Source organism: Sus scrofa, chromosome 14, assembly GCF_054392235.1.
Source record: "Sus scrofa isolate SSC_HxYL_T2T_F1_AM1 chromosome 14, Sscrofa_HxYL_maternal_Yorkshire_Landrace_v2.0, whole genome shotgun sequence".
Lineage (NCBI taxonomy): Eukaryota > Metazoa > Chordata > Mammalia > Artiodactyla > Suidae > Sus > Sus scrofa.
This window is the reverse complement of record NC_139396.1, coordinates 147,898,677-147,913,323: the sequence shown is the minus strand read 5'-3', so window position 1 is coordinate 147,913,323 and position 14,647 is coordinate 147,898,677. Positions and strand designations below refer to the sequence as shown.

The following is a 14,647-nucleotide window of genomic DNA, read 5'->3' as shown; positions in this document are numbered from 1 at the left end:
ATGCCATTCACAATATATCAATAATATATTTTTTTCTTTTTAAAAATTATGTATTTTTAGAGTATAGTTGATTTACAGTGTTGTGTCAATTTCTGCTGTACAGCATAGTGACCCAGTCATACATTCATTTTCTCATATTATCTTTCATCATGGGCTATCCCCGGAGACTGGATAGCATTCCCTATAGTAGGACCTCATTGCTTATCCATTCTAAATGTAAGAGTTTGCATCTACTAGCACCAAACTCCCTGTCCATCCCACTTCCTCCTCCCTTCCCCTTGGCAACCACAAATCTGTTCTCTGTTCCATGATCAGCAATATCTTTATCATCAAAAGATGGATGAATCATACCTCCACATTATAACATTGGAACATTGGAAAGGTAAATTCTCATTTGGGTCCCTTCAGGAAGAAACTCTCTGCCTGACACATTGGGTGTCACTCCTAAACCAAACATTAGTAATGGAATTACAGTTGGTTTAAAGCGATAAATCAGGGGTTCCTGTTGTGGCTCAGCGGCGACAAAGCCAACTGGTATCCATGACAATGTGGGTTTGATCCCTGTCCTCGCTCAGTAGGTTAAGGATCCAGCATTCTCGTGAGCTGGGGTGGCAGATGTGGCTCAGATCCAGTGCTGCTGTAACTGGGGTGTAGACCGGCAGCAGCGCCTCCAATTTGACTCTCTAGCCTGGGCACTTCCATATGCCATAGGCACGGCCAAGAAAAGCAAAAAAGCAAAAAAAAAAAAAAAGTGATGAATCAGCAATTCCCTCCTGGAGCTGAGTGTGGGAAGGTAATTAATTAAACAAGATAAGGGCTCTGCTATGAAAGAAGCAGGCAGTGGGGAGAATGACTACTGGATAGATAAACTTTTGTGTCCATCACACTTACTCTGTTTTACAAAACACAGTGGTACAGTGGTTTACAACTGTTCTCAGTAGTGAACACTTGGGAAATTTCATAATACCTTGTTCATTACTTAAAGAGCATTTTCTTTCTACTGGGCAAAATACAAGCCTGAGTTCAGACGATGAATCATTAACCATCAACACAGGCACAAATTTATATTTCTATAGTTGTAGAAAAATAAAAGGAAGGTTACTATCAGTACTCATTAAGTGTAAAACTTTTAGCATTGCAGTGGCATTGAGGAAAAGCAAAAATCCCAGTTATTCTAAAATGTAAAGAATCATAAGATAATTTGCATTTCTCCCACATAGATGAAAATGCATTCTTATTGGATGTTCCACTTAAACTGTGAAGGACGTTGACAGGACGTTGACAGAGCAATGTAAAAGTATCCTTTATTTTTCCCCAATCCTAACGTTGTTGTGTGCCCCATTGTGTGTATGGCCCCAAATAAAACAACACATCCCTGTGTGTTGAAGATTTAGAATTCCTTGGTTTCAAGAAGAAACATTTGACCTGAATTCTCAAAACCTAAGCTGATAAGGGTTTCAGACCTGGATTATCCTGGATTGGGGAAAGAGGAGTTTCTGGAGGTTCAGAGAGAGACAAAGGAACCTATATGGGAGAGTTCAATTCCTTTGGACTGATGAGGTGGGTAGGGCATGCCGGCAAGTTCTACAAGGTGTGTGAGCCACTCTCACCCAGCACGCCACAGGTGACTGGTCGTCAGATGGAATCAGCATGGATGCCTCTCTGAACACTGAACCTGTGATCTGGAGAACAGCCTCTGGCCAATGGATTTCTGTGGCAGCCTTCTTGGATTCCACCCAAAACACTGGTGCCTGGTAGCAGAGCATGTAGTTAAAGAAGCATCTGGAAAGATGGCAATTATCACAAAATTGGCATCAAACAAATTCTTAGATTCTTATGATCTGGTGGAGACAGGGAAGGAGTTTCTAAGTGACACAGTATGATAGTGTCTATCCAGGATTCATTATTTCTCTCCAGTAAAACTGCTTTGTTCTTGGAGGCAGCTCTACCTGCCTTAAAAAAAAAAAAAAAAAAATACATCGCCTAGTCTTTCTCACACCTGTGTGACTAATGAGAGTAGAAGAAGTTAAGAAAAAAAAGTTAAGGAAAAAAACTCCTTTTTCCTCTGGGAATGAAGAAATCATGTCTGGAGATCCGACAGTCATCTTTTAACCTAGGAGAGAGAAACCACTCACTAAAGGTTGCAGTGCAGAAATAGAGGAAGTGGCCTGGTTCCTGGTGACTTCCTAGAGCATCCATGCCAGCACAGGCTGCCTCCATCAGAATCCTACATGAGAAATTCACCCCTAACTACTGCAGCATTGTAGTTGGGTCTCTTATTGGCAGAAGCATTTCCTTCCTAGTCAATTTATGTAACTGTCACAACAACTTGGAAGTGTTATGACTGATCCCATTTTTTGACATGATAGGAGACTGATAAATCATGGAGTCAAAATTCAAACACAGTTTTGTCTGGCTCTAACGCATATAGTTTTCATTAACAAGCTCTCTGGTAAATCAAGCCGAGACAAGGTTAGGAAAGAGCGGGGTGGGGGAGGGATGGTGCCAATAGCAGAGCAGAATTGGGTAACCAGGTAACCAGAAACCCCTCGGAGGGGTATGTGTGTATCTGTGCTCACCAAAAAGGCTCAAGAAATACCATCTTGCTGATGAGTGCTGCTCCATTTGCTTATAGCCCTGATGGTTACACTTGGAGGATTTCTGAGCTTGAAACCTGAAGCCAAAATAAAAAATACGCCTAGCCATTAGACCACTAATTGAGTTAATGTAGATGCCAGTCCTAATAAGTCAAATCCTAAAGAAGAAATTTTGATCCAAATTAACTAGTTTAATTGTCTGCGAAATCCAAATTGACCAAATAATTGAAAGTTAATCCTTTCATTTAATGCTGTGTGGATCCTCCCCCCGCTGACTGGAAATGTGCTACTGGTATTCTTAACATTCTCAGCCTCCATCTAACAGGTATAACTCCCTTTACAAGCATGGAGTACAAATGTTCTGGGGATATTTGGCAATCTCTGGAGACATTTTTGGTTATCACAGCTGGAGGTTGTTATTGGCATCCAGTGGCTAGAGGCCCGGATTATGCTAAACATCCTATGATGCGCGGGACAGCCCCCACAACAAAGCATTATCCAGGCCAAAACGTCAATTGCGCTGCCTTGAGAACTGTGCTCTGGTCAAACAGTACCAAGTGAAGGGAGAATTGGATACTTTAAACTGTTAATGGCAGGCCAATCAGTTATTTCGGGCTTCAAAGTAATATTTAAACCTGGCCTCTTGATCCATCAAATTAAGCAGGTAATTGATCACGCTCTATTTCCCCTTTTCCCATTGTAGATGCAGCCAGAAAGTGTAGTGGATAGGTTTCTGAAATCCTTCATCCTTTCTGTTTCAAGTCTTTGTGTTTACTGGAAGGTCATTAAGTTGCTTTGCTTTTGAAGTCCATTTATTACTTCTAAATCTAGTGCAGTCTATTTAGTCTTTCTTAATGCTGTCTAGTGAAACATTAATGAGAAGCTCACTGCATAGTCATAGAATTTGTCTGATTACCTCATTAATTTTTAATGAGTTTGCTGCTCACACTTCAGGATAACATAACAGAAATTGGATAATGTAATTCATTCCGGGTGGAGTGCCCCTAAATTTGACTTTAAATTATTAATCGTGTAAGGCTGGGGACATTACAGAATCTTTTGCCCATTAATTTACCTAAATCTTTGGCTGCATCATTTCTATGATATATTCTCTTCCCAGAAATTTCTTTTGATCAATTATTGTGGCTAAAAACATCCAATTTTTCTCCAGAGTGAAATCCTCAGAATTCAAAATTTGAAAAATTGAGCTTTATCTAAGATTCAAACTTGAGCCTCTCATTAAGAAACATTATAATCACATCAGTTTCTTAAGAAAAGTGAATTGTTATTTTTAAATATTAATTTGAGGCTTGTAGAACCTGGACAGTATCTTTAATTCGATCTATTTCTTTACCTAGATCATCTAAGTTTACTATAATTGTTCTAAAATTCTCATTTGATTTGGGACGCAGAGTTTCATTAATCTACTAGTTTGGCAGCTATGAGTAATCTAAGTCCCACGGAAGCAATGATTATAAGATTACTTGGCCAGGAAAGGTTTGTTTTATAATTGCAAACATCTCAGTACAAAAAAAAGGTTAGTCGTTCTAGTAAATAAACCTGGAACTTCTGTATCACATCCCTTTTCTAAGAATGGTAACAACTCTTGCTTTCCAGTAGAGCAAGAATAATAATGAAAATTGGGTTGTAAAGGTTATGAAGACTCCCATACAATCCTGACTCTACCAGTCCTAACTATTGGTAGAGTACCAAAAAAACTACCAAAGAAAACCCCCCCAAACCCCAGCAAACTAATTCAGTTTGTGAGAGCTATAAATGATCCAGGCTGTGTTCATGTGTTCAGTCTAGAATGATCACAGAACATTATAAATGCAGCATTCCACTGAATTAATAAGCATCATTTCATTAACACACTGGTGAGTACACTGAGGAGGACCAGTACTTCCCAGCCTCTGCTAATGCAGCCGTCCGTTCTCTCAGCCAAAGCCAAGTGGTTTGACTGCAAGCTGGAGTAATAACGTTGCAGGAAGTGCTCGGCAGCTCCCCCTTCTGGAAACACGACAAATAAGGCAGTCAAAGTGGTCATTCAGATCATGTAGATGAAATTGTTAGGATTCAAGGGGGCTCATTAGTCGTGGAGTTGATGAATTCAGCAGAAGTCAATGAGTTCAGCAGAGGTCCAATGAAGATCAAAATACGAAATGTGTTGCTAGTAAAGCTGGACTAGAACAAGCTGCTTGCCCCTTTGACCAAATCAGACTTGCTGTTCTTCCTTCCTGAGACACACAGCGACATCCTCAGCAGGGCAGGGCCTGCCCTTGTGCTTGTCATCTGCATGAAGAACGTGTGTGGCCGGTGGACAGGCCTGTTGACAAAAGATGGGTACCAATAGCTCAATGTTCTTCTAGGAATCCCACCACAGGAAGGAGCCAGCAAAAGAAGCTTCTATCCATTACCTCCAAGATCCTGGAAGTTCCCACCTTATGAGTCAAGGCTAGAAAGCCCAGGAGAAGGAGAACTTGATCCCATCTACCCAAAAAATCTCATTGCTCTGCAAAACAAGGGACTAAATTTTTCAGTTTTCAGTAGTCATTCTTTAGAAACAGAAAATATCTTTCTCCTTAAAGCAGATCTTACTTTTAGGATCATTTCAAATACACTATTGATTTGATGGCAGGCAGGATTGTATAAAGTAGTTAACTTCATCTACCAGTGCTTTTTTTTTCTGTGGTGATGATCAGACTATATTAACTTGAATTATTGAGTAAATCTCTAGTGACTCTTGCCTTTGTTGACAAGGTCAAGATTAGACACTTAAATAATGGTGTGGTAAAAGAAGCTGGGAAATGATTTGGAACAGTGATCCTCAACTCTGGCTGCACATTAGAATCACCTGATGGTCTTTAAATAATACTATGAGAATGGGAGTCCTCATTTCCAGAGGTTTTGATCTCATTTGTGTAAGGTGTGGCTCAGACATCAGTATTTGAAGCGACCCAAACAAGACCTCCGAAAGTGGAAAAGGATCTTTTCTTCTAGCAGATGCAGCCCCAAGCCAGGGGTCAGGGCTTGTCTTGGGCTGTGCTCTGCTCCCCATCCTTTTTCAAGAGCCTTTTGGACATGCATGAGCATTCACAGTGGCCCTACTCCTAAGGCCCTACTCCACAGACGTGGAAAGTAAGCCCTGAGATGTTAAGTCTGGAAATGGAAGGGTAACTGAATGGAAAGCCACAAAAAGTACTGATTTAGAAGCAGCTACTTAGGAACAAACCCTGGGAGTTAGTCTGAGGTCTGTCACAAGCTGTATCACCTCAGAGACATGCTGTCTAGGTCTCTGTGCCCTCCCTTGTTAAAAAGTGTAATGAGTGTGTCGAGTCTCTGTTTCAGCTCTGGGGAGCCCTAGAGGTGGTTTTTTTTGCTTTTTAGGGCTGCGCCCACGGCATATGGAAATTCCCAGGCCAGGGGTCGAACCCGAGCTGCATCTTCGACCTGGGCCACTGGTCACGGCAATGCCGAATCCCCGACCCACTGAGCAAGGCCAGGGATTTCTGCTCACCACAAGGGGAACTCCAAGAACTTATTTTCTAAGAACACAGGGAACGATACCCAGTCTCCTGGGATAGGCCTTGATGGAAAAGAGTATAAAAAGGAATGTATATATATGTATAACTGAGTCACTTTACTGTACAGCAGAAATGGGCACAACATTGTGAATCAACTACACTTTAGTTAAAAAAAACAAACAGGAGTTCCCGTCGTGGCGCAGTGGTTAACGAATCCGACTAGGAAACATGAGGTTGCGGGTTCGGTCCCTGCCCTTGCTCAGTGGGTTAAGGATCCGGCGTTGCCGTGAGCTGTGGTGTAGGTTGCAGACGCGGCTCGGATCCCGCGTTGCTGTGGCTCTGGCGTAGGCCGGTGGCTACAGCTCCGATTCAACCCCTAGCCTGGGAACCTCCATATGCCGCGGGAGCGGCCCAAGAAATAGCAACAACAACAACAACAAAAGACAAAAGACAAAAAAGACAAAAAAAAAACCAAACAAATGTATTTTCTAGTTCCAGAGGCAGTGCTAAGAGCAGACTTTCCCTCTAAGTGGCTTTTTAACCCAGAGATGCAGATTCACAGAGCAAGGATAAAGCAAAGCTGGCTGTGCTGCTGACTCTCATCCTCTTAAGAGCCTGTTGGGAAGAAAGCACAGAAGCCCTGGCTGAAGACAGAGTCTAAGGGATACAGAATCTCCCCACTCTCAGTGGGTGTGGGGCACGCTCAGGTGAAGAAGGGCACGTGGGGCTCTTTACTCATTCAGGATCCGCAGGGAAACTGGCCCATTCTTTGCTCAAGAACAGAAGTTTACTCCTTTGTCAGATCTCAGTAAACAGAGAACTGGTAACTGCACTGATGCTTTACCACTGATTCTCAAATTTTAGCATGCATCAGAATGACCTAGAGGGAATGTTAAAACCCAGACTTTAGGCCTCTGCCCCATCAAGTATTTTTATGAGATGGGGCCTGACAATTTAATGTTTCTGCTGCTCTGGAGACCGCACTTTGAGAATTGCTTTAAGGCCATCTTAGAAAGAGCCACAGAGAGTTCCCGTTGTGGCTCAGCAGATTAAGAACCCGACTAGTATTTATGAGGATTTGGGTTTGATAGCTGGCCTCGCTCAGTGGGTTAAGGTGCCAGCATTGCTGCAAGGTGCTGTTTAGGTCACAGATGCAGCTCAGATCTGGTGCTGCTGTGGCTATGGTGTAGGGTGGAAGCTGCAGTTCCAACTCAGTCCCTAGCCTGGTAACTTCCATATGCTGCAAGTGTGGCCCTAAAAATAAAAAAATAAAAAACGAAAAAGAAGGAAAAAAAAAAAAAGAAAGAGCCATGAGACTCTCCCTCTTGTAAACCAGTTGCAATGCCTTTGGGCTACTAATATCCTTTGAAAAATTCTAAACTGACTTGTATGTTTTGTAAAAAACATGTCCACTCTTTAGATTTCATCAGGATTAATGTACAGTATTGTAGTTAACCAGACAAATTTGTTATTCTATCGAGCTATAAATACAAAAAAAAAGACCTCACAAAGCTTGACCTTTTATTTGACAAATTAATATCATGAATAAAGATCACATTGAGATTTGCTTCTATATATCTTCTTTGATAGTTTTAAAAGTCCCATATGGTGACTATTAGTAAATATGCCCTTTTCTACATTGTAGCCAAGAGACTATTTAACTTTTTGCTATTATGAATGAATATATTCAGGTATAATTTTTTCCCACAATTTTGAGTTGCAAATATAGCTGTCATTATACTGACTGAAATTGCACTTCATGCAAGAACAGAACCAATAGGATATAAAGGAGATTTATTAAAAGGAATTGGCTCATGCAGTTATGGAGGGTGAAAAGTCCCACAGTCTGCCATCTGCAAGCTGGACCCAAGAAAGCCAGAGGTGTAATTCAATCTGAGTCTGAAGGCTTGAGAACCAGGGGAGCTGATGATGTAAATCCCAGTCTGAGGGTAGGAGAAAATAAGATGAGAAATTCTAGCTCAAGCAATGAAGCAGAAAAAAGGGACAAACTCGTCCTTCCTCCTGCTTTTACTCTTTTTTTCCCTCCTACTTTTGTTCTATCTAGGTCTTTGACAGATTGGATGATGCCCCAGCCACATGGGGAAGGGTCTTCCTCCTGACTCAGTCTACTGATTCAGATGCAAGAATCTCGACCAGAAACACCCTCATAGACACACCCATAAATAATGTTTAACCAGATATCTGGGCATTCTCTGATCCAGTGGAGTTAACACATAAAATTAATTAACACATGCACATTAAAAATAAAATCCTCTTCCCAGAAAAATGGATCTGACCCTCCCCCTTCTCAGTGATTGAGCACCTACTATAGTTCTGTGCTAAGTGATGGGAATACAGTGGTGGGAAAAACAATCATAATCCCTAATTATATGGAGTTTACTTTTTTTTCTTTTTACGGCCACACCTGTGGCAGATGGAAGTTTCTGGCCTAAGGGTTGAATCAGAGCTGTAGCCACCGGCCTGTGTCACAGCCATTGGCAACACTGGATCCAAGCCACATCTTCAACCTATGCAGCAGCTTTCAGTACCACCAGATCCTTAACCTGTTGAGTGAGGCCAGGGATCAAACCTGCATCCCCATGAGCACTATCTCAGGTTCTTAACACACTGAGCCACAACAGGAACTCCAAGTTTACATTTTTTTGAGAGACAGAGAGAGAGAGAGGAGGAAAAAGCAAAAGTAATTGCGAATTATAATACCTACTATGAAGGAACAAATGAGGTCCTAAGATAAAGATTAATAGCTAGGGGTGATCACCAACAAAGGCTGCTCCAAAGAGCCACTTAAACCGAAATTGAGGATAGGGAGTAGCTAGTCATACTCCTGTGGGTAGAACATTCCAGCTAAAACAAATTGCATGTGCAAAGGCCCTGGGGTGGGAAAGAGTTTCAGGTAGAGAACCCGAAGAAAACAATATAGCTAGAACTAAAGAAACAGTGGAGAAAGAGGCAGGATTCAATGGTAACATGCTTTGTAAGCCATTATAAAAAGTTGGGATCTTCCTCTGCTGAAATGGTTTTAAGCAGGAGAATTATATAATCAGATCTTTGTTTTAAGCAGATCACTTTCCCTGTTGAGTGCAGAAGGAATTAGAGAAGGAAGGATAGAAATGGGGAGAGGGTCATTACAGTGTCCAGAAAATTTTGTTACAAAATTAGACCAGGGTGGGATTAAGGAGATGGTGGTTAAGGGACAGATGATAGGTAAAGGAAATGTAGCTGGAGGTAAGTTCTCTGGGACTTCCTGATATGTGGGGATTAGAGATCGAAGGAAAGGGAAGAATTAACGATAACTTCTAGATTTCTGAGAAATGGAAGGAGTAGTTACATCATTTACAGGCCTGCGATGTGAAGAAAAGACTGCCTATGAAGTAAATGGAGTGGTGATTCTGGATGGTTTTCCAGAATCCCTCTCTAAGGAATCTGGTCAAGGGGAAGACCGTGGGACCCGTACTCAGTTTTCTCTTCCTAACTCCATGATCTCTTTCCTCTGGAATTCTTCTCCCCAACCTAGGCTGCGGCGTGCAATAGTCTTCAGTTACCTAACTCTCCCCACCCCCTCCTACTACTTTTCTTACTAATTCTGTAGCTCTTAAGGATTTTACTGCTAATCACAAAGGGAAAATAGACAGATATTAAGGACTTTTTAAAGTTCCCATTCATGGTCCCTTCTCCCATGGTAAATGTAAGCCCAGGTCAGTTCCATGCTTTTAGATTTTTACATTCAAGAGGGGACTTGACCAAATTCTCCATCTCAAACTTCCTCTTGGGAGTTTCCTCCCTGGAACATGTTATTTCATGCACTGGGGACTTGTGAAGCCACTGGGTGCTTTCCCTTCTCAAATGTGTATATTATTTCCTAGGGCGGCCCAAACAGGTGACTGCAAACTGGGTGGCCTTACACAAAAGAAACTAATTTTCTCATAGTTTGGAAGCCTAGAAGTCTGAAATCAAGGGCCTGTTCCCTCCAAAGTCTCTTGGGGTGACCCCTTCCTTGCTTCCTCAGCTTCCCATAGCCCCACGTGTCTGCTGGTTTGTGACAGCATCACTCTAATTTTGACTCCAGTCATGTTGGATTAAAGGCCAGCCCTATTCCAGTATTTCCTCACTTTAATTTCACGAATTACATCCGCAATGACCCTCTTTCCAAATTAGATCACATTTTGAGATACTTTGGGGCTAGGGCTTCAATGTACCTTTTTTGAGGGGACGTAGTTCAACACATAACAGTGTGTAATCTGGATTTCCTTTAATTACAGACCATGTGACTACATGGACTGGTCTTGCTGGGACATTCCTTCTGTACTAGCCTGGTAGCCTCAGAAACTTCATGGGATTCCAGAGGTGATCTCCCTTATAGCTCACCCCACACTGTCATACAATCAGGGTACCTGCTGATAACTTTTAATAAGAAAAATAATCTAATATTAGACATATTGAATGTTTCTGCCAGCCTGATCAATGCATTTTTTCCCATGGAGGCAAGTCATATGGAGATACAAGTTATCAGACACTTGTTTGGAAAGAATGGAGTAAGCTGGAGGTGTGAGGGTGGGACACAGGTTTTAAGGTCTGGACATCTGGTGGCACCTGCACAGGACCACAGTAAGAAGTCAGTTAGAAGCCCCCCTGCCCCCATCTGTGATCAGTGCTTAGACGGGCGCTGCTAGTCTTGTCTCTGACAAGTGATTTCTGCCTCCTTGGCTGACCGAACCCTCCCCTGTCCTCATTATTTAGATACATATTACTGTTTTCAATCTGATTAATGTCCATTCTTACTGCCTTGGGAACCATTTGGTTCCGTTAAGGTACTTAGTCATCTCTGCTCTGAACCATTAGGAATTCCTCTTGGCAGCCTTAGGAATTCATTTATAGTTTAACTCTGAGGAGGCAAATTCATTTCCAAGGTTTTGAGGGACATAGTGACAGCCACACTAAAGAGAATTTTTTTTTTTTTTTTGACCATGCCCATGGCATGCAGAAGTTCCTGGGCCAGGAATTGAACCTGTACCACAGATGTAAACGGAGTCATAGCAGTAACATTGCTGGGTCCTTAACCACCTGAGCCATGAGAGAACTCCTAAAGAGTTTTTTTCTCTTCAGTTTCTCTGCTTTAAAAATAACAGAGATTGATATTTTTTGGATCAGACAACTCTTTGTTGTATAGATTTATTTTGTGCTTTGTAGGATATTTAGCAACATCCCTGGCCAGTGGGAGAGTAGGGGGCAGAATCACCTCCAGTTAGGAATCACCGATACTTAGTATCTATCTGTTTATCTGCCTACCTATTATATATCTGTGTCATATTTATATATACAACATATGTCATGTCTATATCATATATATAGGTAGATACCCAAAACACACATACCCACATATGTGTATATGTATAACATTGTATGCATATACATACATATAATAGCTAAGATTGTATATATACACGTATAGATGAGACAGTAGATAAATAGGTGATAGCTGTAGCTGTGAGCTAGCTAGATACCTAGGTAGGAGCTCCTGACATCCAAGCAGCCTAGTATCATGAGATAAGTCGTGGTGACGCTAAGAGGTGGCCTGGTACTTGCTAGGCTTTCGTTTCTCCTATTGCACATAAACAATTTTAAGAAAACAAACCAAACAGCAAACAAAAAAGAGCAGAGAGAGCATATTCTGATGGAAGGAGGAAGGGAAGGAAGATAGAGGTGTCCGCAAAGGGGCTTACTTCCTGGTTAGAACAGTAAACTGCAAACGCTCAGGAGTGTAGGAGATACAAGGGAGACCCTGAGGAAATGAGGGTCATTTCCATTGCCATTTCCCCCCCAGAGCCAATTCTGACATATCCTCCTGTCTCCTTACAGAGAGCAGCCAGTGAAAACGGAGATGACAACAATGTGGTTTTGGGTTTTTTTCCCTTGTAAAGCTGAGCTCAATTTGAGACAGAATATTAATGACAAGAGGCTCAATATCTCATTACCAATCCCTGTGGGCAGAGTCCCCAGAAAAGATAAATATTTGAATAGTTGATGATAATATGTATGATAATTTTTAGTCAGCTTTCCACATGCATTTTCACTGAGTCTTTTATTTGGAACTAGCGCTTCTCAGTGAGATTTACAATAATTAGATGTATATAAATTTTGAATTCGGAACCCAGATTGGAGGATCACTCGGTCCACAAAAGCCTTTGAAAAAGAGCAGCGTCCTTATTGATTTTCCCAGGACAGGCAAGACAATGTCTAGGTTTTATCCCTTTTTCTTTCAGTTCATTGAATAAAAATAGATTGAGGCTTATACCAGTTTCCTCAAAATTTCGCTTGAAGGTGAACTTGAGGTCACCTTAATAGCTATCAAAACTCTTTGTATCATCAAGCTTGGAAAACTTGCCCCAATTTTCTGTTTAAAAGTCTGTCTTTGGGGGAACTTTAACCTCCTCTGACTTCTGATTAGCTTTTTTTTTTTTTTTTTTTTTCAATAACGAGGGTTCAGTGGGAAGTGAAAAGTCACAGAGGTTGCCTGGGTCACACAGGTTGCAAAAGTAATGGAACTCTTTCATCTCTTTCTCTGAAGCAATTTCAGAAATTAATATTGTTGTCTTTAAAGCATGCTTTGGAACCAAGCCTCCCAAAGAAGGTATTGATGTACACAAGCAGACACAATTCTTTTGTGAGCCGTTGGTCGATTTATGCTAATCCAGGCACCTACATTTTCACGGATGTGTCTTCAGTGACAAGATGAGTCATTCTTACATGGTCTCTTCAGGGATAGCCTTTTAGATTCTTCCATATCCCCGCAATCAGTACATTCTGGGGTCAAGGACTTTCTCATTAGTTGGGAAAATGTTCTTCAAGTGGAAAGGGAGCTTTCCATTCATTTGGACGTGCGGTAAGTATGACTGGCAAGAAATGCATTGTTTCAGAAATCTTCATTCCGAAAGAAGTTTTCTTTGCTTTATTTTCACATTGCTAAAAGAGCCAATCAGGTGATCTTTTTTAAATGAGAAGGAGATCTGCTTGCAAAGATAAATTTATTTATCCTGTGATTTATTCAACAAATATTTACATTATACATGCTGTGTGTCAGAAAAAGATACTTTGTTTAAAGTATAACTTTAGGAGTTCCTGTTGTGGCTCATCTGTTAAGAATCTGAATATTATCCATGAGGACGTGGGTTCAACCCCTGGCCTCACTCAGTGGGTTAAGTATCAGCATTGTTGCAAGCTGCAGCGTAGGTCACAGATGTGGCTCAGATCTAGCATTGCCGTGGCTGTGGCGTAAGCCTCAGCTACAGCTCCAATTTGATCCGTAGCCTGGAAACTTCCATATGCTGCAGGTGCAGCACTTAAAGGAAAATAAAGTAGAACTTTAATTCTCATAGAGCTTATATTCTAGAAAGGAAGGTGGCTAGTAAGCAAGCAAAGACAAGAGAAGGAGACAGTCATGAGAAGTGAAAGAAGAGTCTTCCAGGCAGAGGAACTATCAAGAGCAAAGATTGTGACAGATTTGTGGTTGCCAAGGGAGAAGGGATAGATTGGGAGTTTGGGACTAGCAGATGCAAACTATTATATATAAAATGGATAAGCTGCAAGGTCTCACTGTATAGCACAGGGAACTCTATTCAATAACCCATGATAAAATATAATGGAAAAGAATATATATATGTGTGTGTATATATATATATGTGTGTGTATATATATATATATATGTGTGTGTGTGTGTGTGTGTGTATTTGTATATATGTGTATATATATATGTATAACGGAATCACTTTGCTATACAGCAGAAATTAACACATTATAGATCAGCTATTCTTCAATCAATCAATCAAGTGCCCCCAAAGCCCCCAAATAACAACAACAAAAAAACCCTGGGAGTTCTCTGGTGACTCAGCAGTTAAGGATCCAGCATTTCCACTGCTTTGGCTTGGGTTGCTGCCCTGGCTTGGCTTTGGTTGCTGTTGTGGTTTGATCCCTGGCCAGGTAACTTCTGCATGCTGTAGCATGGTCAAAAAACCCCAGCAAAGGTCCTGAAGCCAGAAAGAGCAGAAATGGAATTTTGGAACAAAAAGAAGCCAGCATGCCTGATAAAAGTTTAGATGGGAATAGAGAAGTAGGCAGGATGTTTATGGCAGAAGACCTGGTAAACTAAAGTTAAGAGTTTTAATTTTTTTAAGACAATTAGGAGCCATTGGAAATTTCAGTCATGTGAGTCATGTGGTCCAACTGAAAGGTGACCTGTTCAATTAGTTTACCCATTGCAAAACCTTGCTTTTATAATCATTTGTTATCATTATAATGATTATTTAGAATAATACATATTGGATTTTACCAGTTTTGCTACATCTCGAGTGCCCCAGTTTTAACAGCGTTTGAAGATTCCTATGAACTTTTGGTTGACCGATTCTGTTTTGTCTCCATAACAGGACATTAAGGAAAGATCAGCCAGCCAACCGTTCTGAATTGAGTGGTTTAGTCTCCTATGAATATATTTTATATCAAAAATCAGCTGTA

At 41.1% G+C, this 14,647-nt stretch overlaps 1 long non-coding RNA gene across 3 annotated transcripts in view; it reads left to right on the top strand.

Moving 5' to 3' along the window:
- Nucleotides 1-14,647, top strand: part of LOC102160539 (uncharacterized) — an 81,950-nt gene that overhangs the window by 18,897 nt on the left and 48,406 nt on the right. The gene's annotated exons all lie outside the window — the stretch shown is intronic.